Here is a 24,718-nt window from a genome sequence, read left to right as displayed (position 1 = left end):
CCTCAAGTTTATAAATCTACTCATTTCTAGCAACAAAAACAACATGGCAAGTATTTTATCTTCTCAAACTATATCAAGTAAAATGAATGTAATCAAAATGCATATGATTTCTATCTTAATATCAACCTTTTTCAAGAATAGATGTGTATTTGTTGCTCAAATATGTGTATATTTCCTATAACAAATATCAGAATTTTGAGGGTTATTTAAAATAGCATGTATTTATTCTATCAGTCTCACTATACAAAAAAGCCAAGGAGTCAGTGCACCTGTACTTCTTCCCAGTGTTCCAGGCTAGAATCGATTTGTGGCTTCCAACTTCACCTGCCATTGGCATTTCTTAGCTTGTAGTCACAATAGTTCAATCTTCAAAACCAATCTTTAGAACAGCCTTCAACTTTGTGCCACCTTTTCTTCTCTGTCTATGGATGTTAATTCCCCTTTTCTTCATATTATAAAGATCAATACTATTGTATTGCATTTACGTTATATAATAGAGCATTATATTCTTCACCTAACCACTATAAAGACACTATTCCTCTCTTCTCCTCTCATTAGTGTTCTTATCATGACTTATTTTTCACTTCACATGTATGAAACTGCTCCATACAATGAATTAATTAGCACACTTTCTGATTATTACTTCTGAAAGGAAGACATGTTGTGAGTGAAAATCCCTCTAGAACTCTCTTTGCTATGGAAACAACAAAGAAACATTCCAAAAATATCAGTTTGAGTCTCAAATTTTACATAGGGAAGAAGTTAAAGCCTGCTCTTGAAAGTTCATAGCTAGAACCCCTATAACAAAAAACAGAGAAAGAGAAAAGTCTAAGTATTTATTTGATATATTTATTACATAATATGGGAACCTTCATAAGGAAATAAATACCCAAAGAAATAGTTAAACCTAAGTATTTCTTTTTAATAGTAGGTTTGATGAAAAGTTTCCAGCTTATACAGAAGCATGATAAAGATACAAGATTATGAGCTAATAAGTATAATGAATTCAGAAGAACTTGGTAAACCTGCTCAAATTTCAAATGAACTTTGGGCTAAAGATGCTCCTATTCTCTGGGTATATGACAGGTACCATGTAAGTGTATATACTTCATGACTTAATGAAAAGTTTAATGGAAAGTTGACAAAAATCTTTCCTTGATTTTAGTACCTCCTTCAGGGAGAGCGGAGATTAGGTCAGGCTATCCATCTTGGCCACATGGTGGATGGGTAGGGTCTGGCATCTTGTCTTCATTGGGGAAGGGGAATCCCCTGCCTCCCAGGTGATGGGCATGCCTGAATCTCTAGAGGCTGGGGCAGGGATTTTGATGATGGATTACTAACCCTGTCAGTCCAGTGGCGTTTCCTGTGACCCTGCTCCCTGACCCTCACACTATTCAGGCCCAGACCAGCTCAGGCTTTTATGACAGGCAGGTGTCTCATGTTTTTGTCCCGTCTCCTGGCTCCTGGCTCTTTACCAGTCACCATGGCATCCCACTTCAATTCTCCATTGCAGCTGAACTGGTTTGTTGGTATTGCTTTTCTTGTTTCTTTCCTCTCTGGCCTTCATGACTCAGTTTACAAAAAGTATTAAGTGTATTTGCTGGTTGATGGTCTTTGAGACAGGAGTCCACCATGCAATCACCAGCCTTTCAATAAAGACTCCAAAATTCGACCTCTCAAAATGTGGCTTCTCTGTTTTTCTCATGACTGGATTTGTATCTGATTTAAGGTACAAGAGGAACATGGAAGAAACGTCCTGAGCACCTGTGGCTCACACCTATAATCTGAGCTACTCAGGAGGTTGAGATCTCAGGATTGTGGCTTGAAGTCAGACAGGGTAGAAAGTCCATGAGATTCTTTATCTTCAAAAAACTACTCAGAAAAAGCCAAAAGTAGTGCTGTACCTCAAAAGGTAGAATGCTAGCCTTGAGCAAAAAGAGGCTCAGGGATAGAACCGAGGCCCTGGACTAGCAAAAAAAAAAACAAAAAAGCAAGTGAAACAAACAAAAAAAATAGTAGCTAAAATGCCATATTTGAGGAGAATATGTTTTGAACCCTATAATATAATTTCATTGTTAGAATTAAAAAAATAAATTACTTAGACCTTGTTATCATGCTGATATTTCATTATAGAATGGGCGAAATAAACTTTATCTATATAGTCTGTACAAAATAATAAGATGATCACCATCTGGCTGTAGCTCGATAAATTACTGGCACAAGTCCTCTCGGGAAGTTTCAAATCTTAGCTTGAAATCAAATTTGTAAATTTTATATATTTTGAGTGTTAAAATTATAAAAGTTGGATCTTCTAAAGAAAGTATGTTGCTAAAAAAGAGATGAGAATCTAGGACATGTTTCTGAGAAATTCCAATATTTAAGAGCTAGCAGGAAAAGATATTTAAAAGTGTATTTAGAGGAATCTATTTCAGAAAGTAGAAAAATGTTGCTCTAAAAGATAATGAAAATTGAGTACTTTTAGATTTTTATTTCATTTTCACACTGTGGAGTCAGACAAAAAGTATATAGAAAACATGTCTCTATGTAGTTTCCTGTCATGCCCACTTCAAGTAGCCAAGTGCACAACTTCACTTAAAATTCTTTCCACATTGTAATGAGAAAAAACATTATTAATCAGTGATTTCGCTCCAATGCTTTGCTCGTTCTTATCTTCAACTTGCAGAACATACACTGAATATTTGGAAGCTCTTCACAAAATATTTCCTAGCAAAACTGTGGCCTTCACAGTACCTCATGAAATAAAATAATGCTCGTTTTGTTTACTGTGTTTTATATTATTGGCATTACATGCTTGTTTGTTTTGCTTAGGGTATTGATTTGGAAGAACTTGAATACATGGTTTGAGCTGGTCATGGTTTTCAAAAAAGTCAATAGTGCCAGATTCAAAAGCGTAGCCCATTTTACAAATCTAGTGACTGTGTAATTGAATTAAAGTTACAATGACATTTTTTAAACACCACAATCCCTAGCATTCTTTTTTTTTGTTTTTTCTACATTAATGATGACCATTTTATATACTCACATCTTGAATATATTTTCTTGCCACAGACAGACTTTCTTATAAGGAGAAGATGTTAAAATTGAGCAACTTTGTAGTATATATATATTTTTTTCCTTATCATTAATGCTTAAATCTATTAATAGTTATATCAAGTGTTTGCATTCTCCAGTTCTAAGAGGTAATTTTATATTGTTATGTACAGTCAGACAGTATTGTATTCAAAACCAATCTACTTTAATATTAAGTACCTGTCATTTTAAAATTAAACAACATTTTCAAAAGAGATGATGTATATGAAAGCATCTTGCTAATACTTTAGAAACTTAACAAGTTTATGCTTATTTAATGTCTATTTTTACTTGGGGTTTGGGGACAGATAATGTGTATTTCTGAGGTATAAATGTTTAAAGAACACTTTATCAAATACTAGAATTAGTCCAATCTTTATATTAGCTTTCCTTTGTTATCTTTAACAACATATTTCAGAACTGATTAGCATTTCTAGGAAAAGAGAAGTTTAAAAAAAAACTATAAAACTAAAGATAACTCCTAATACTTCCTCTTCTTTTAATTAATAAAAGATAACTACACTTAGTGGCTCACATCTGTAATGCCAAGGGGTGATGGAGATAAAAGTTCACAAGACCCATCTTAACAGAAAAAAGGGGAACATGGTGGTTCCATCTACCTGTCATCCCAGGAAGGTGGGAGGCTAAGATCTAGAGAATTACAGATGTAGGCAAGTCTGGGGAAAATTTTCACCCATCTCAACAGAGAAAAGTTTGACATTGGGGATATACTTTTCATCCCAGTTATAGGAGTCATAAATAGGAAAATCATAGTCTACATTGGCTGGGGCACAAAGTGAGACCCTATCTCAAAAGTAATGAGAGCAAAAATAGGCTATGGGCATGGAAAGACTGGTAGAATGCTTCCTAAGCAAGCACAGGACCCAATTTCAAAACCCCAATATTGCCAAGAAAAAGAGAAATAAAGCTGAGTAAGATAACACCCAAAGTATTGTCTTGAAAAATAACTGATATATATGTATATTTAGTTTTACATATCTCATCCAGTGACTTCTTGATCATCATCAAAGTATACAAAGAAATGTCTTTGGGTTGCATTTACTTTAATTTCAGCATCTTTAATATTTGTGTACACCAGATGAAATCAGTCTCCATCTAGCCTCCCACCAAATCCCTTTAACATCTCTGTCATATAGAAGGAGTGAAACAATATGTAGTTAACATCACTAGTTGATTTATTTTCAACAATATATTATATATGAATTCAAGCCCCAAACAAATTTTTTTCATAAAAATATTTTATGAAGATATTTTTTATAATATTAATGTATTCCTTAATGCTCTAAAGCATTCAAAGAAGTGGCTAATAATAAGCTTCTTTTTTTTTTTAGAAGAACTGAGAATAAATTTACATACATAAATCACTTCACAGGTGATATTTACTATAAGTAAAATTTTGATCAGATTTATCTCAAACTGAATGCCTGTAGTATTCATTCCCTTTAAGTCTCTTCTGAACTACTTTTAGTTCACTTTAGTTCACACTAGTTTATTTCTAGTGTCTTACCTATGGGCAGAAACAAATCCCCATTTCCAGTTGATTTAGAGCCTGCACTCTTCAGTTCTTCCCATGGAAACCGAATGAGAAATACAGACATTTCTTCTGGTTGCTCACAAATTGGGTCTAATTTTTTTGGTAAAGACCTTGGTTGCCACACAACTCAGCTCTGCCTGCTTCAGAGTAGCCTGACTGAAGGAGCTCCGGGTCCCCTCTCCTACAGGAATGAGAAGATATGGATGCTCCTTCTGCAGGCACTCTTTGTCAACGCTCAGCCTCCCTGTCCATTTAGTCATTTGGCAATAGCATTTTGGGCTTTCTTTTAGTCATTTGCAAGCGCTTCCCATTTCAAGCCTGGTAGTTGTGAATCACTACTTACTTGATTCTCTTTCCCTCCAGGAAGAGAACTACCCTTCTACAAAACAGGTTCATATGACTCTGCCTTGCTTGGCTATTGATCATATATATACATTTTTCACACTTGATATAATTACAATCAGTCCCCAAATGATATCTTCAAATTGCTTGCACAACTAATCTCCTTCCCTTAGCCGATGTATCATCCTCTTTCGTTTATTTCTTCTTGTTTCCTTGCCTTGTGCTGTTTAAACAGGGAAGAAGAGAACAAACCACGGTAGTTCTTCTCCTTCCCCTTTATATCACCTCCCACCTTCAGTGAGGTCTCCTGGCTTTACCAGATTATACTTCCATTGATATTTATACCACTGAGTCCAACTTTGATTTTCGTTTCCCAGTAGTTACTCACTTGGTTGTGATTGCTCTACATACATATACAGCTTCAGAGAATCTGGGATGGTGCTGAGCCAGGTGCCTGTGGCTCACCTTAAATCCTAGCTATTGAGGGGGCTGAGTGTGGTCAAAGCCACCTGGGCATAGAAGTTTATGAGCGCCATCTCCAGAATAATCAGCAAACATGCTGGGTTGGATGCACAACTCAAGTGGTAGAGTGCCATCTAAGCAAGTGTGTTGCCTAAGCAAGTGTTTGCCGCAGTCTGGATCAGACTGCGGCAAAAAAAAAAAAAAAAAAAAAGAAACGTGGGGGAGCTGAGAAGGTGGCTCAGAGGCAGAGCGCTTGCCTTGCATGCCTGAGGACCTGGGTTCGATTCCTCAGCACCACATAAGCAAAAAGAAAAAAGCCGGAAGTGGTGCTGTGGCTCAAGTGGTAGAGTGCTAGCCTTGAGCTGAAGAGCTGAGGGACAGCGCCCAGGCCCAGAGTTCAGGCCCCACGACCGGACCCCCCCCCCCCCAAAAAAAGAAAGAAACGTGGGGGTGAGGGAAATAAAATGAAGCGGTAACAAAATAACATGGGTTTGTAAAGAATTGTTTAAGATGGAAAAGTCTCTGGACACAGCAGAAAAGAATAGAGAGAAAATAAATTAGTAATTATGATTAACCATTGCTAAATACCTTGGGAACACATAAGAAAAATCACATCAGCAGTATAAGCTTGTGCTCACGAGGAAAGAGCTCCATAACTTGAACTAGGCTTGTAGCTCCTTTTGCTTTGTTTTTCAAACAAGGTTTCTTTCTTTCTTTCTTTCGTTCTTTCTTTCTTTCTTTCTTTCTTTCTTTCTTTCTTTCTTTCTTTCTTTCTTTCTTTCTTTCTTCCTTTCTTCTTTCTTTCTTTCTTTCTTCCTTTCTTCTTTCTTCCTTTCTTTCTTTCTCTCTTTCTTTTTTTCTTTCTTTCTTTTGTCTAGGGCTATCCTTGAAAGATAATCTTCCTACTTTCACTTCTCACACTGGTATTACAGGTATGCTTTACCCCCCACTAGCTAAAATGTTGTATTCCACTTGGATCTCATTGTATTTATATCAATCTTCATGTGAGAGATTCACCAGGTAATTGGGAAGTTATTCCTTTATCTCCTTAAGTTTCTTCTCAAATCTGGTCAGTATTATGTTTTTGAGATTTATGCAAAGCTAAAATAATTCAAACATCTTTGTTGGCATTGGATATTAGGAAACATTTTAATATGACTCAATTGCATCAACTCTTTTTTTTCACAGAAAAGAGTGGTATAGGAATATCTTCCTTCTAAGAGGTTAAACATAAATGCATGGTATTTGTATTACAAAATAAAAAAATTTTTAAATGGGGGGAAAATTGGATAACTTACCTAGCTATCCTTGATTTTAATCACAGTTTTGATGACATTGTAGAGGACAATAGCATTTAGAAAATATTAAGAATGAGTGGGCAGTCTGCAAGGCCCTGGCTTTCACAATTGTCTGCAGAGAGCCCTGTGTTTAATACTTCAAATGTGCCTGAAAAAACATCACTGAATTCTGCTTTATTCACAATGAAAGCATTTTACTTAGCTGTTCTTAAGAAACTTCCCTCTTTGCCTAATATTTCTATTCTTGGAAATATAAGAAGAAAAATAAATGATTTCACTGCCTATTCACTCAATAAATGTCATGTTTTGAGTATGCTTACCCAGTCTTTTCATCTCCAGTGAAAATGATAAAGTACACAGGGAACGACTCCCTAGCATGCTCAGCTAGCACTAACCCAGGGTCCAAGGCACAATGACCTCCATGAGAAAGCGGCAGACATTTATATTTCAAGTGATTTCTTTAGAAATTGAATTTAAAGACATGGCCAAAAGGAACACAAGTTACTGTTTCATTTGAACACCTGCTGTTAGCTCCTCATTTCAATGATACATTCTTACACTTCTTGATGTCATTATTAGAATTAAATTTCTGTGTTCTAGTCTACTAGTGTCTTACCAGAAGACAAGTGTTCATTTTACTATTGCCTAATATAGTCTTATAAAAAAGTTTATCATACTAATACCTCTTCTTGCCTCAAAGAAGAGAGCAGATACGCATCTACCCTACTCTTACTCTGTTATATGTGACTAAATACTTAATGTAACACTACTTTTTATGTTTCCAAATTAGTAATTGAAATAAAAACATTTACTAAATAGCAATATCCTATGTCTTTAGTTTATGACAACTTTATTAAGGAAAAGCAAATTAAAATGTAAGTTTACGATAACTCCCCTAATTTCACTTTGCTAATAAGTGACAAGAGAAGATTTCTAAATAACCTTAATACAGGGAATAACCCCAAAATGCACATACAATTCAAGACTTTTTGCCTGAAAGGCTAATGTAGGTAATTGTGCAAATGGCTTTTCATAATTACTGATATATGTAGGAATTATATGCTAAGGGGTTTCTTATATTTCCATATATGCCTACAATGTGCATTGTCATATTCACCCCTCTACTGTTTCCTCCTATCCCCTCTTCCCCCCCATCCCCTTTCCCTTCCAGATAATTCTCTATTTTCATGACCTCTTTCTATCTTTGATTTTCAGCTTCTAACCTACATAAATGAAAGAATACCTATGATATTTGTTTTTGTGCTTCTCTACTATTTTACTTAGGATGATGATCTCCAGTTCTATGCATTTACTAACAATCTACAAAATTTCATTTTCTAAGTAGATGAACAAAACTTTATTTTTTTTAATTTTTATTTTTTTGTGTGAACATACTGTACAGAGGGGTTACAATTACATGGGCAAGATAATGAGTACATTTCTTATAAAGCATTGCAGCCTCCTCCTTTGTTTACCCTTCACATCCCTTACCAGCCTCCCCCCGCCCCCCCCCACCCAATCCCCCTAAACAAAACTTTATTGTGAATACATACCACATTTTTTATTCTTTCACCCATGATTGTCACATATGATGATTCTATGATTTGGGTATTGTAAATAATGTTGTGTTAAACTTGGGTATACAAATATTTCTGTAGTAAATAGATTTTTTAAATTTAAAGATGTTATCTTTAAATAGTTGAACAATGGAGTAGCTCTTTAACAAGACAGTTATGAATACAATGAATCTTGGTCAATATCACCTCTTTCAGCTTTCTCTTCCATCCCTCTCCTGACCATGTCTTTCCTTACTCTTCTTAATGTTGTAGGATATACATTGAATTCTTGTGGCATTCTGCCCCTTGCTTTTCCTCTTTGTCATTTTCTTTGAATATGGATATATATGGATATATAATGTAGGGTTGTAATTTTTGAGGGAGCTTATTTTCACAGTGATTGAACTAATTACATTCTTATACCACCAGTGAATAAGTTCCTTCTACCTTCCCCTCATGTCCACAAACTTTGTTGTTTGTTACTTTATGATAGCTTTTATCAAGGTGAACTTTCAATATAATTTTGCTTTGAACATGTTTTGTAAAAGTTTTGAATAGCAGTTATGTGAAATAACTAGTTGTCTAATTTTCTTCTATTTATAGATAATAGCTAGTTATATTAAGAATGGATATTCTATTTTGAATGTGTATAAGAGCTTACTCGTTACTTGTAAGAATGAGAATATTACCTTGAGCTTTGGAAATGAAATCCTTAGGAGAAATCCATATCTATATCCCTGCCGTTTCATATAACCAATGAAGAATTGATATTTTCTTGGGCTATATCATTAACAACTGTAGCCTATATGTTTCTTTTATAAAATATTCCATGGCAAACTCTGCAACACAAATAGGAATTTTACTTGCCTAATAAGATAAAATGTCTTAGAGTGATTCATTTATTTCAACACAATTTCAGTACAAGGCCAGCTAAATCATTTTAGCAGCTGAAAAACGAAAAAGATGAACAGGAAGACTTCTTTGCATTTCATTAACAATATAGGACAATAATGAACGTGTGTTTTCTTTTACATTCATTCCACATATATGGAGTAAAATCAAATGTTGTTGCTCATATTTCAGTTCTTGAATAGGTTCTCATTTGTTCTAGCGGAACCCTGTTCTTAACGAAGTATGCTTGGATTTATTGTCTGAAAAACCAATTCCCATTGTTACAATCTGTAGATAAATAGAATAAAAGGGCCGGGCGCTGGTGGCTCACGTCTGTAATCCTAGCTACTCAGGAGGCTGAGATCTGAGGCTCGCGGTTCAAAGCCAGCCCCGGCAGGAGAGACCGTGAGACTCCTATCTCCAATAAACCACCAGAAAACCGGAAGTGGCGCTGTAGCTCAAGTGGTAGAGCGCTCGCCTTGAGCTGAAGAGCTGAGGGACAGCGCCCAGGCCCAGAGACCGACAAAAAAAAAAAAAATAGAATAAAAGGTCAGAATGATCTAAGAAATCAGAATGTCAAGGTAATATATGATCTATTTAAAAGTGCTTATTCACTGTTGTTTTCCTTTTGTTGTTTATTTTACTATTATTTAAATCCACTCACAGACTAAATGTTATCCATGTTAGTTACCAAGTCCTGCATAAAGTATCCTCAAATGCAGTTATTTGAGTTTCTTGTTGGTCAGGAATGCAGGGATAGCTTACCTTTATCTGTGGGTTCTGCAATTGACACAAGGCTGTAGTCATGTCCAGGGTCTTCCATGAAGGGTAGTAGTTGTTATTGATAGGACTCGGTCTTTCCTGGGCTGATTGAGATCTCAGTTTCTTCTGAACTGCTGGCTAGAGGTCTGCTTTGGTTCCTTAGGTTTCCTAATACAGTATCTTACAACATGCCAGCAAGTTCACAAAAGAGAGAAAGCAATAAAGATGTATGCCAGCCTTTTGTCTCCTGGTCAAAGACTAGCATCCATCACTTTTGACATATACTTTATTATGAGAAAGACAGTAGATATACCTCACAGTGAAGATGAGGGATGTGAATACTACAGAGGGATGTGATTACTACCAAACAGATGTGTATCCTTGTGAGCCATTTTAGAAGGCTTCCTACCAAAGGATATAGATTTACAGCTTCCAGGAGAGCAGAACTAGATTGCATTGTTCTAATTTACTCTTGTTTGATTTCAGATTATACACAATTATATTAAACTCTACCAATATAAATGCACAGTAAATGTTTTCTCACTTGGAGAAAATTGACCTATTTTGTTTCACTGAAGGCAAGAGAATAGAAAGGGAGTATCAGTATTCTGGAATTTGTTATTCTAGAATCATGCATTCAATCTTTTGCTTTTATGATACCTGAGATTTCTGGAATGATTTAGTTTAATGTATCATATAATTGTAACACTGAAACAATCCTTACTATATTACAAATAATGTTTAACAAAAATGGAGACATATCATTAGTTCTTAGCTTCATGACAGATTGATTTCCTTACATTATTTAAAACGTCTCTGATCTGGGCACTGATGGCTCATGCCTGTAATCATAGCTACCCAGGAGGCTGAGATCTGAAAATTATAGTTTGAAACCAGCCCAAGCAAGACAGACAATAGATAATTATGTTCAATTAAACACTAAAATGCCAGAAGTGAAGCTGTGGTCCAACTTGTAGAGTACAAGTCTTGAGCAAAACAGCTAAGGGGAAGCAACGACATACTGAGTTCAAGTTTGTCAAACACACACACAAACACCAAAAAAATGCAGCTGAATTCCTGGCTTTGTGTTATTATTATAAATTTTAGAATGCTTCATATGCTTTATAGTGGTTTGTTTGAAATTTTCCTGGGGATATTGTTAAGAAAATAAGGTGTACATGAATTTAATTCTCTTTAAAATGTCTCATGTACTTTATATGTATATATATGTATATATATATATGTATATATATATATAAATAAAATGTCTCATGTACTTTATATATATATATATTCTACTGAAAATATGGTCAGAAGCTTGACAACTCCTAACCAGCTCTGTGGCTACTACCCTGATCTGACAACACTATCACTCACATACATCACTGTGATCACATAATCACGTTCTCATTCTCTTCCTGATTCTACTCCCACACTTCCTCCCTATGCATATGCTCAACAGAGCATTTAGAGTAATAAAATTTTATCACTTTTCTGTAAAAACTATCCAGTGCCTTCTTACTTCAAGCATAGTGAATGCCATACTCCAAAGGCCCACAAACCCCCACAATTTGGACCACCATGTTATCTCTATAACCTCATATCTTTATTAATTTTATTCCTTTTTTGTTTTGTGGTTATGGGGTATGAACTCTGGGCCTCAAGCTTGTTGATGATCATGTTGGCATTTTGTAATTGCCTCCGCACCTCAGGAATTTTCCAGTTTTTAATTTGACTGATCATTCTACTTTTTAAATTTAGTGATTGTCTTGGTTTCTTCTACCACCTCTGTCTAAAGAACTATTTCATCTCACTCCAGCTATGGGATCCTGTTCCAAAACTGATTAGCATGTTCACCTGGATTTCGTTATTACCATTGCCTCTTCTTCTTCTTTTTTTTTTGTCAGTTGTGGGGCTTGAACTCTGGGCCTGGGTGCTTTCCCTGTGCCCTTCAGCTCTTCAGTTCAAGTCAAGCGCTCTACAGCTTGAGCCACAGCACCACTTCCTGCTTTCTTCTTTTTTAAAAATTCTTATTTCAACATCATTTAATTTGTGGTTTGTCCCCTGAGTAGCAACTCCATGTAGGCTGGATGAGTCACACTTGTTCTTATGTTTTCTACCTTGTTAGCCTGTGAACTACAACAGTTTCTGGTATATTTTATAATAGGTGCTCAAGAATTTTTTAAATAAAAAAAATTTCCATTGATTCTCCTAGAAAATAAATAGATTCCTGTCTGCTCCCAAAAGTAATACAAAGTCTGCATTGTTCTATTTACTTAAAACTTGGCCATTGCTATTTCTTAAGTGTACAGAAATTTCAACATTTGCATATGAGTTCTTTATGTTATATGAGTTATGTTACTTTCCTTCCCTCAGACATCTTATACTCATCACATAGATAAACTAAGACTCAACATTTTAATTTTATATCTACTAATTGTGTTGCTGACGCATCAATAAGTGTTATTAGGATGAGGACTTCATTTCTAACTAGGTTTATATTGTAATTCATATAATGTAAACAAATATAGTGTCTCACACTATTTTTTGCCATGTACAAAAATATACAATTTTTTAGTTTAAAGATTTGGAAATAATTGTATTCCTCTTTTCATTTTGTTCATTTCTATATCAGAGTTTCTGACAGTAAGTAAAAGGTGCAGGTATTCTCAGATTCTATAAATTTATTTTTAAATAAAATTTTATTTTATTGTAAAGGTGATGGGGTTACAATTACATAAGTAATGAGTTCATTTCTTGTCAATCTGTGTTACCCTCTCCCTGTATATTTGGAGTCCCCACTCTGTACCTGTGTCTTACTTTATTGCAAGGCTCAAGTATCCACTATATATTTATCTGGTCTTTGACAGAAGGAAAATATTAGGTTAAATATATATGGCAGAATAGACTCACATCAAATAGACTGCTCTAATTTGGATGAAACCTCTATTGTTAACAATAGAGATTTCAGACTTTAAATTCAGTGGTTTGCAATTTCCAAGAATTACCACTCAATGTGGTTACTATTAAAAAGGTAATTATCATTTTATGTTATACTAATTGTAGTATAGAACATTAAATATAAGAAATGCTGATATGCTGGGCATAGTATCTCACCCCTGTGATTTGAGTGACTTGGAACATAGAAATCAGGAGAATCACAGAACAGGCTGATAAAAATACAACATTATAGTATATTAGAAAAGTAACTTAAGCCAAATGGTCTGGTCTCATGGCTGAAGTAGTAGAGAGCCTACTTACCAAGTACAGAGCTGTGTTTCATCAACCCTATAGTGTTGTCAAATAAACAAACAAAAAAATAAGGTGCATATAATCTATTCTGCTATAAAATTATTCGCTTCTGGGTTTGTGTGTTGGGAACAATTTGATAAAGAAGTTGTGCCCCTGGGACATCTACTTCATTCTTTGTAGTAGAAACTTAACAAAGTATTGAGAGTTGATAGAGAAAAGGCAGTATAAAATATTCTCAAAGTGGGTCATGAAGAAGATTAGAAGTCTGATATTGTCTAATAGACACACAAAAACTGGATGAAAGCAAAAGTTTCAGTTTTGATATAAAGACCTTTTAGCAAAAGAAGACTGAAAGTACAATGTGTTTCTTAGCAGGTAAATGAGTTCCATATTGCAAGACATGTGCTAGTATGACTCCAGATGTTCAACCATAAAATAGGGCTTGAAGTTGATATAGTTCCTTTTCCATCATGACCTTCTAGCTTTCTTTAAAAAAAGAGACAGATGAAATCCAGTCAATGAAGATCTAGGGTTATGTTTAATGGAGAAATGGTATTTATTAAATATGATAAACTCACTGAACTTAACATTCCTTTTATTATCATAGAAGAAACAATGTCAAAAAGCAAATAAAACTTTAAAACTTGACGAAAATACACATTGATATTTATGAAGCACTGGCAGTATTTTTAATTTAAGGGAAGGCAAAAAATAAATCAAGCAGGACTCAAATCTCCAAATAAAAACCTCAAGCTGGGAGAAGCCCTGGCTTCTGTAACACTACATAAGTACATAAGAGAGTTGTTGTTCATGGTGACCTTCATGCTGTCTGGACAAAGAAAAGGCAAGAACAGCCTGTATCCTGGTATAAATCAACACTCAGTATGTTGTGCTGTCTAAAAAGGCGGAACTGAAGGAGGTGGAGTATTAAATAAAAAGTCATTAGGTTCATATGAGAAATGTTCCAGCTGTGTGTTCCTTAAGATGGTATCAAGGGGCTGACTCTGAAATATTTCAAACCAGCAAGATTTAAAAGGGTGATATTTTAGGATCACATACTCATTCACCTTGAAACTTTTAATGAGAAAAGCAAGAGCAACAAAGATTCTCTTGACATGACAAAGCATTTCTAGAATCTTCTTTTCCAGTGATAGGTTGTGCCTAAGTATTTTGTTTTAAGCTAAATGGTCACAAAAATGTCTGATACTGTTTCTTATTGGTTTTCATATCACTGGTGTCATGGGTCCATTGCTGCACCAGGTAAAGAATTAAGAGATAGAAGAAGAGTGCAATGTAGTAAGTTTATTAAAATTGAAAAGAGAATATGGACTCTTGGTAGAAAGGAGACTGGGAGCTATTATTCTGTCAGAAAATTGGAATGTTGATTCTGTTGACTGTAGAATGTATCCTATTAAGTACTAAGTTATTAATGTTCTAAGGCTATGGATTGAGGCCCATATCTTAACATTAGAATGAGTAGATTTTTACTATTTTTATTTTTATTTTATTTATCTATTTTTGTCAGCCAAGGGGCTTGAACTCTGGGCCTGGTCACTGCTCCTCAGCTCTTCAGCTCAAGGCTAGCGCTCTACCACTTGAGCCACAGTACCACTTCCAGTTATCTGTTGGTTTATTGGAGATAAGATTCTCATGGACTTTCCTGCCTGGGCTGGCTTTGAACCACAATCCTCAGATCTCAGCCTCCTGAATAGCTAGGATTACAGGTGTGAGCCACCAGCATCCGGCAATTTTTACTACTTTTTAAGCTACTTAATTGTAAAACTTACAATTCTCCCTTTATTTGTGCTGGGAATAAGTTTGTTTTCTCACAAAAAATATTCATTCAAAGGAAATTGCTAAAATATAATAAAAACTCTTATCCATGGCTATAAATACGGAATTTAGAAAGAGAGAAAATCTGGTGAGTTAAGAACAATAAAGAAGAAAAACATAGCTGAGAAAAGTTTAGAATATGTTTAAATAATGGGCTTGAATGATCATATTTATCTTCAAGGGTCTTGAACTAAAGAAACAAATCTATTATGAGAAGATAGAAAACTTACATCTCTTTAACCTTTTCTAAGAACTTTCAATTCTTTAAATGTATTATTTACCTCCTTTTTCCTTCTCTTGCTTTTTTTTTAACCACTGTAGAACGAACTTAAATGAAAAGGAAGCCATTAGTTATTCTTCCACTGTAGTTTTGCTTCTTAACAACCAATTTCATAAAGTCTTCATCTACTTGCCACCAATTTGCTATCATACCATAAATCTAAACATCCACTATCCCAATCTCATTAAAAGAGCAGATTTAATCTCTTCTGTCTAGGTTCCTTAGCATCAAGAAAACATATTCTCTGGCAGAGATCATGGTAGAGCTGTCTCAGATTACTAAATTTCATTACTTCCATAAACTTTGCCACAGCACATTTACAGATAGGTAATGAATTATCTTCGAATGGTACACTTGTCAAAATTGATGATTTGGGCTCCTTTGAAATCAGAGGAGGTAACCTCATTATCCCTTCAATCTCAGCTTTTCCTAGAGTTCTCTGATGATGCTGATATGCAGCACAAGAACATATTTTTTTAAAGTAGAAGATAGACAAAATGAAAATAGGTAGAACATCCAGAAGCCAAATAAATTTAAACCACAAGGTTACTAGAGAATAACTGAATTTAGGAGAATTAGAACGATGGCCTTCTTTGATGGGCTTATGTTTTCTAGATGTTTATTAGTTGTGATAACAAGGCAAAATAGTGAATTACAGAGAAGTCTTTTCATGTGGTACTAAGGGGAAAGCATGTGTTTTCCATTTACATTTGTTTTTATGTTTTCAACTAAGAAGTATCAAGAGATTTTTATATTAAGTGCTGAGCCAAACTTTTGGGATATTAGGACATTAAATTAAAATAAAACCATTTTGTTCCTAAGAGTTTATAGCCTAATTAATTTTCAATTTTGATAGAATAACTAAATGCTAAGGAATTGAATTTTGAGGGTAAAAAAATAAAAGGGAGACCTTTAATTAAAAGGGAGAAGTTCAAGAAATATGGAAAAAAGATGGAGCATTTGGTTTCTGAAGTAAAAAGGAAGAATCAAAATTGATCAAAAATGTAAGGTGTGGTTACCATAAACGAACCCAGATGCCCCTCAGTAGATGAATGTGGTATATACATACAATGGAATTCTATGCCTCCTTCAGAAAGAATGACCATTTGTTAGGAAATGGAAAGACTGGTAAAAAATTATATTAAGTGAAGTAAGCCAGGCCCAAAGAAACATAAGTCCCATGGTTTCCCTTATTTGCAATAACTAGTATATGTCTGGGACAAGCAGAAAAGGTCAAAAGCTTTATACATATGACAATATAAGATGAAGTTAAGTGAAATGAACCCCAAAATAGGGACACAAGTGGTTTTGTCTTTCTTGGTATTGTTCTAATATATTTACAATGTACTATATGATTTTGTTGTTGTTGTTGTTTCTTTGTATGTTCCTCCCCCATGCTATAAACCCTGTTTTCACTGTATTTGATGTGGGTGCCCTGCATCTTGTATATACACTTCTTTAATTTGGGGGAGGGGAAGGGAAAAAACAAAATGCTTAAATAGGGATACAGGTTGACCCAATGTAACACTGAGATGTGCAAGACACTATGTTGAAAAACGAACTTTGCAATTTAGGCCGGCAGAGGCGGGGGAGGGGAGTAGTTGTGGAGGTGGGAGGGAAGGGATGGTAGGGGAAAAACAAAGGAGGAGGCAACAATGCTTGATAGTCGATGTACTCATTACACTGTTCATGTAACTGTGGCCCCTCTACAGTATTTTTACAATTAAAAATGTATTAAATTTTTTTTAAAAAAAGAATGTAAGGTGTGGAGAGTGGGCAAGCAGCATGTGGAAAACGTATATACCTATAGTATGAAAGACACCAGGAGGCTGGGAAGGTGGCTCAGTGGTAGAGTGCTTGCCTTGCATGCATGAGGCCCTGGGTTCAATTCCCCAGCACCACAGAAGCAAAATAAGCCAGAAGTGGTGATGTGGCTCAAGTGGTAGGGCACTAGCCTTGAGCTGAAGAGCTGAAGGACAGCACCCAGGCCCAGAGTTCAGGCCCCATGACTGGCCAAAAAATAGTAAAAGAAAAAAAGAAAGAAAGACACCAGTAACTTCAAGTAAGGTGGACACAATGCTCTGTCTGAGCAGAAGATAGATCTCTATAGAATGAAGAACTTGGTAAATTAAACCAAAGCACATGAGCCATGTCCTCGAGACTCCATGGAGCCACAATGATATTTTTAGGTGACAAATAGGTAATGTTTAACAAAATCAGTGTCAGTCACTTAAATTATAACTAAGAAAGGTGATAAGTGGAAGAGACCAGTTGTAATTCTGTTTGAACATATGTGTATACATATATATGTATATATATATATATATGTACACATGTGTGCATATGTGCATGCATCTTTACTTTGGATAGAAATGGGATTTCAATTCAGGACCACAATAAAAAAGAAAGAACAAAGTAAAGAAAAATAAATTAAAAGAAAGAAAAAAAATTACAAAGAAATTTGCATATCAAAAAGATACACTATAAATAATATCCTTCACCTCCACCAACTCATAAAGACAACTTTCTGCCAGCAAAACCCAGTGAGTGAAGTAGAGCTGGCAGCGCATCAGCAGGAGCTGGTTAGAAACTATGGCTAGGGGTTAATCAAAGAAACATGCAATTTAATAAAAGGATTCTCTCTTGCTGGAAGCCATCATTAAACCGTCTTTTAGCATCAGAGAAAATCCATGAAGTATGTCATCTTTTTTTTAAATCATCAAATATTTATTTCCGCACATTGAACTTTTTAAAAATTACACTTTAAAAATAGCAACAAAGTCTCCTCTATCTTTTTATGAGCAAGAATATAATTTTTTGTGACTTGTTCAAAGTCACAAAACTCCTAAAAGTAATTACATTTAAATATTTTTCTTTAAGAGTTGAAACACTAAATAAAATCCATGTCATATATTTAAGGAAGAAAAGCCAATAATTTGGTTAAATCGGATCAGTCTACAAATCTTTAACTACATAATTGCTGTTCAAAGTTTAGTAGCTAAAATTGTTTACAGAAAAAGGAATGAAAATAGAATAATGAAAATATTATTATAGAAAGCAATCATAGAAAAATACTTAAAAGAAGAATTTTTTGAAAGTATTTCATCAGAAAAATATCATACACTTAATTATTAAAACAACTCCTACCAAAATAGTAAATTTGAAAAAAAGCATAAACATTTAATATGAAAGGATTATACTAATGAATTGCAACTCATAAATTATGTAGGTATACACAGAAAGTCAAAAGTAGACTTTGGTTAAAGTGTGTATGTGTACAATTGATACCAGAAGGTCAGAAGAATTATTTTTTTAATTGAATTTTATTTTATTTTGAAGGTGATGTACAGAGGGGTTGCAGGTACAGAAGTAAGGTAATGAGTACATTTCTTGTCTAATATTTTTGCCCCCTCACTCGTTTTCCCTCACTTTCCCTCTCTTCCTACTCACCTCTCCCCCAAGTTGTAAAGTTCATTTCCAACAGAGTCTTGTGAGTATCGCTGTTGCTTTGGTTCACCCTTTGTCCCACTATGTCTGTGGTTCCTTTTCTCTTTCCCAAATCAGATAAATGGATACACAAGACACAATGTACCAAAACTTTTTTTTTAAGTGTTTATGGAAATTTTCCTGAATAAAATCCTTATTTTTATAGTTGAAAAGTATTGATTATAAATTTCTAAAAAACATGACAATTGTTAAATTGAATAAAAAGATTCAAGTGTGACTTCTTAGGAATTTAATAGTTTCATGCAATGATAAAGCAAGGTATTTTACTCTTCATCTCATAATAGAATTTAGCAAAAATATAATCATAAAATGAGATATTTATGTCTCAGGATGTCTGATTTCTTAAATAATTTTAAAGCATTATATTTCGGTCATTGGTTTATTCTGAATATCGCTATGAAGTGAAACTCCTTCTCTCTTACTTACTTGACTTCTTTAGGTGACCAACACACATTTTCAGATTATACACGTTCAAAGTATGAAATCTTACTCCTAGCATCCCTCTGCTGAGGGAATCAAGTCTTCATTACTCAGTAAGTGGGACCCCAGCCTATGCATTCATTAGAGCATTAACACTGACCCTTAACCAATCTTCCTTTGCAATTTTCCTTTGCTTTCATTCTCTTTTACCTCTGTTAGTTCGTAAGTTATCCCTTATTTTTTCTCTCTGTAAAGCTTCATTCTCAAAGCTATTCCCACTTCATGGATTTCTGTAATTCCTTTAATTTCATTTTCTTTATTTTTTTCTTGCCTGTTAGAAAGTCATAATGTTTTTAATAGAATATTGGAACTTAAAACCATGGACGCTTGTTAATTTCAATTATAGTGCCCAATCTTTATCTAGACCATGTAACCTTGTTCCTGTTTACTTAGATGATTCAGATATTTTTAGAAAGTCCCACACACCTGTTACCTTTTTTCTACTAAAATTTAGTCCTGTTGATTCCCCTTTCATTTATTCTAGTCTCTAGCTATATTTCTTTTTCCTTTTTCTTGGCTTGGTTTGGGGTATGTTTGTATCATCACAGATGCTTTGGTGTACATATGATCTTTTCCTTGTGGACTTGCCCAAAAATCCTTATGCGCTGTTGATCCTTGGGTATATTCTATGATCACATCACCTGTATAATACTCTTTCTCATTCTCTCTCTCCCTCCCACTCCTGTATTTGGTACACCCTATATCCTCATGGACATATCAGTGCAATGGGGATGAAGATTTTTGTCAAGCTAGTTACTCTTGTATGCTTACACTAGTGTCTGGCACATAGTAGATGCTAGACACATATATGCCTATGTATATATGTGTATTCCAATGTATATGTCTGACTGCATGGTTATTTCCCTGTAGTTATAACCAATGCCATTCAAATAATGCCCTTACTACGTTTTACCACAGTCAAATAATCCAAAATGTGATATTTTAAAAATTAATATTTATTTGAAGATTTACAAAACTTGTATAATGTATTTAATGACTAAAATTTGTGGAACACTGAGATAACAGGTATTTTCCTTTCTCCCAGTCTGGAAAGTTCACATGCTTTTTATATTAATGTTTATTTCCAGTAAGAGCCCCAAGCGAATTGCCTACGAAGTAGCAGCTTTTCTTACCTTGAAATTTTAATAGTGAACAAATAATTTTTTTTGTGTTCTACATATGTCAAACTTTTCAGCCCATTTAGAACACATATCACACAAATGTCTGATATTTATTTTGGATTTTCCAACAACTTGAGACAATAAGAATCCATTAATTTTAACCAATATCTATACAGCTTTAATATTACTTAATGGTGGCTCATCTCTACATTTAGTTAAAGGAAAGCCAACAAACAATACCAAAAAATTGGCATGTCTTATGAAGTAGTTTCAAGTCTTGTTCTGTCATCTCTCTTAGTAATATTTCTACTTTCATTTTGGTGATATTCTCATTCAAGGGGTAATAGGTCTTCCTCTTTCAATTCACTTGATCAGTAATGAAATAACACATAAAACAGAAGACTTGAAAACATATGAGAAAGAAAATATGCTAGATTGCAAATCCTGAAAATGATTATGAAAAGAAAATAAACACCTCCAAGCATTTAAGGAAAACAAAAGGCATTTACTTGCTTTAACAGAACACAAAAGAAGGAAAAACTAGAATTTACTTAATTTGTATATTAACCTGATAGTCTACAAGACCTCAAGTGCTGTTGGGCTTAATTTAGGGCATTTCCTATCCCTCTATGCAGAAATCACTATAACATTCATAGTATGAACTTTCCGAGGGAGAAATAGAACACAGCATTGCTGTACATTTTCCCTGCCCTATTTGTAAATATACTTCTGCTTTTAGACTTTTGCTGACTTTACTTTTCTGAAGTTAATATAGATTATTTTTCAGATTTAAAAGTAGGGCAATGAGATAAAAGAGGAACAGCCATTAAGATACATGAAGTTAGAAAACAAACAAGGGAATTATAAGTACATATTCCTTCTCATCTAACAAGTCATTTTTCAGCAAGAGGAACCGTTCTGAGGGAAGAAGATTACTTTTGCTGCATCTGTGCAAAGTGTGAACAATAAGTCACTTAAATCAAGGTTATACATTGTCTACAGGCAATTATTCTCTTCCTGAATTTGTCAAATGTAAAAAGCCAATTGCAAACAGTTCTGAGCTTTTATTTGCTTGCAATTATGCACACCTTTGACAAAGGATTGTGATTTATTTTTACAATGAATGTGCCACAGTGTTACTTTATGGAATTTATCGTCTAACAGGGAGAAGTAATTAACCAAACAGGTACACTGGAGAGCAAAGGATGCAAGTATACAATCTGAAAGGACTTGGCTAACCAAAGACTGATATATGCACTTTAATCTCTTCATAATCACTTTAGTCCAATTTGCTAGCATATATTCACCCAGGAGGAAATGTTAATTGTCACTTGTCTTTCCAATCCAAGGAATCTAGCTCTAGAAAGAGAGGCAGATGGTACCACTGTTCTTTAAAAAGGCTACTTACTAGTTAACATTAAATATGCAAAGACCAGAAAGAAGAGTTGACACAGTGAACATGCTGTTTCATTCTATGGGTGAAGTGTTGTCAAAAACTATGCCAACCAGGAAGTAATAAATTCTGGAATATAGAGTCCAATAAGGAATCCTACTTCTGATGTACTCAGCATATATGCCCAAGATCAATGAGATTTCTGTCACTTTTTAATAAGTGAAAGAAAAGTGCTTTCTTTCTGTCCCTCTATCACTATTCAATCTCCTCCCTTCCCTCCCTCCCTTCTCCCTTGTTCCCTCCCTTCTTTTCTTCCCTCCTCTCTCTATTCACTTTGTGGCAGAGCTGGCTTCTAACTCTACATCTGTTTGCATTAGGGCTGAGATTGAAGGCTTATGCCATAATATCTAGTTGATAGAAAACTATTTTTTATTATTATGAAGGACTTGTAAAAGGAGTTATAATTCCATAAGACAGGTATTAATGCAATCTTTTGTGGGCAATAGCACCCCCTACTTAATTTTCCCTGATTTTTTCCTTCCAGTCCCACTACAAATTACATAGTTTTTTTTTTTTTTGACATAATGAACATTAAACATAATCCCTGCATTTGTTCAGCCTCCCTCCCACCATTCCTGTGTTACCCTTTTGTCTCTCAGCCCCAAATTTACATTTTCTAGTACTCTTTTTTATATGTAGTACTTTAGTTGTTCAGAGGAGTTATGCTTTTTTTGGGGTTTCTCCCTATGTAATAACTTAATAAGGATGCCATAATCATTCATTTGATATTACTTTACATTGATTAGCAGGTGCTTTTGAATCAGTCAATTAGGCAATGAGGAAGAAATGATTTCAACAAGAATAACAGATATATTCTGTGTTTATCAGTTCTGCCAAGCAAAAATGTTTAATTTCATGTTCTTCAGTAGATTGTTCCCTTTCTTGCCAGGATTTGTCTGACTGGATGGTTCTACTTAGTAATCTTTGATATTTATTTGTGAGCATCAGGGTTTTTTCTTTTTACTTTTCTTTCTTTCTTTCTTTCTGTTGTGTCATTGCCAAGCTCTTGTGCTTTGCTTTTGCTTATTATTACATGGCCCAAATATGTCCAAACATGATAATTTGTTCTTACTATGGTATCAACTGTTTTACAATTACTGATAAAATCTGCCAATATTCATTAGTAATTGTTCTTCTCACTAATATAATAAAAGTTTTTAGTATAATTTGTGTTAAAACCATGCTAGAGCTTACTGTAATTAAGCAGATGCTTACTGGTTTTAAAACAAGAGGTTGAATGTTAGAGCAGTTATATTAATCAATTTTTCTGCTTCCTATGTGTATTTTTTGAAACTTATATTTAGTTGTTGAAGAAGTGAATAGAAAGATAAAATCAGTTTCAACTTATAATTATTTTTCTCCTCTTAAAAAGACTTCTGACTACTGAGCCTTTTCTGTTCCCAAAAATTCATTTTACTGCCTAAGACAATAAATGAGCCTGTATCCTCACTTCCAGACTTCCTGATGTTGGCTTAAACCAGTGGTCTTGGATCAAGTCCAGACAAGATGAACTTTAAATCTGTTTTACTTCCAGAGACTTCATAGACATCCTCAATAATAATGCATGTGCCCACTCTAGTTCTCCAGTTTCACAATTAGTGCCATTCCACTCTGCTCACCTGTTGCAAATCTTTTAACTTTATCCAAAATATTTTCAAATTAGTCTAGATACAGGACAATTGAGTATCAGAGAGGATTGGCCAAATCCAGTGGTTGAAAATGGTCACAGGATGAGGAATGAGTCTGCGGGACTCAAGAGTGTTGTTAAAAATGCCAGAGACAAAGGAGTTTAGTGCGGTCTAAAATATATAAGGGAGTCTCTAGAATGTATTCTCTGCCAAAATAGTAATGTGAAGACAGTATGTAATTTTAGGGTGGAAAATAATGCAATCCTTGTTTCTTTCTTATTTATTAATTTTAGTGAAAATGTTCCTACTGTCAAGAAAAGATTATCTGGATTCAATAGTTAAATAACTAATAGTTGTCTAAACAGGAAAATGATCCAGTTTTCATGTAATGAGAAGAAAAAAAGAGCGTAATAATTACTTATCTTTTGGTCTATGCTCATTTATAGCTGATATACAGAGCAGTAAATCTATATTTTTGGTGATTAGTGTGTCTCTACAAATTAAGACAATTGTTAAATTACTACTAACACAAACCTATTTCTGACTCGAAGTGTGCTTTCTCAAGACTCTTTGTCCTTTTGCAAAAGGATTGCTAAAATGTGAATTGGATAATAGCACTGACTTGAAGTTTTGTTTTTTGTTTTTTTGTTTTTTTGGTCAGCCAGGGGGCTTGAACTCTGGGCCTGAGCACTGTCCCTCAGCTCTTTAGCTCAAGGCTAGCGCTCTACCACTTGAGCCACAGTGCCACTCCCAGTTTTCTGGTGGTTAATTAGAGATAAGAGTCTCATGGACTTGGTCTGAGAAGGTGGCTCAGTGGTAGAGCGCTTGCCTTGCATGCATGAGGCCCTGGGTTCGATTCCTCAGCACCACATAAGCAGAAAAAGCTGGAAGTGGGACTGAGGCTAAAGTGATAGAGCGCTAGCCTTGAGCTAAAGAGCTGAGGGACAGTGTCCAGGCCCAGAGTTCAGGCCCCACGACTAGGAAAAAAAAAAAAGCGTCTTATAGACTCTCAGGCTTTGAACCGTGATCCTCAGATGTCAGCCTCAGAGTAGCTAGGATTACAGGCGTGAGCCACTGGTGCCTGGCTCTGACTTGAAGCTTTTCTATGGTTTCCTACCAATTTCAAGATTAAAAAAATAATAAATCCAACTTTTGAGATGTAGAAGTTATTCAAAATGAGTATATAAAACTACTTTGTCTATGGCTTT

The 24,718-nt window shown here is 34.7% G+C and overlaps 1 long non-coding RNA gene across 1 annotated transcript; it reads left to right on the top strand.

The window, feature by feature from the left end:
- The first annotated feature begins 1,653 nt into the window (after nucleotides 1–1,653).
- LOC122105541 lies at nucleotides 1,654–19,735 on the top strand. The gene is made up of 3 exons (XR_006147050.1): nucleotides 1,654–1,729; nucleotides 3,417–3,424; nucleotides 19,725–19,735. It is a non-coding gene; the product is annotated as an uncharacterized LOC122105541 (long non-coding RNA).
- The last annotated feature ends 4,983 nt before the right edge of the window (nucleotides 19,736–24,718 follow it).

Source organism: Dipodomys spectabilis, unplaced genomic scaffold (assembly GCF_019054845.1).
Source record: "Dipodomys spectabilis isolate Male_0828 unplaced genomic scaffold, ASM1905484v1 ptg000032l, whole genome shotgun sequence".
In the NCBI taxonomy this organism is placed as follows: domain Eukaryota; kingdom Metazoa; phylum Chordata; class Mammalia; order Rodentia; family Heteromyidae; genus Dipodomys; species Dipodomys spectabilis.
This window is presented reverse-complemented; position numbering and strand designations above follow the sequence as displayed.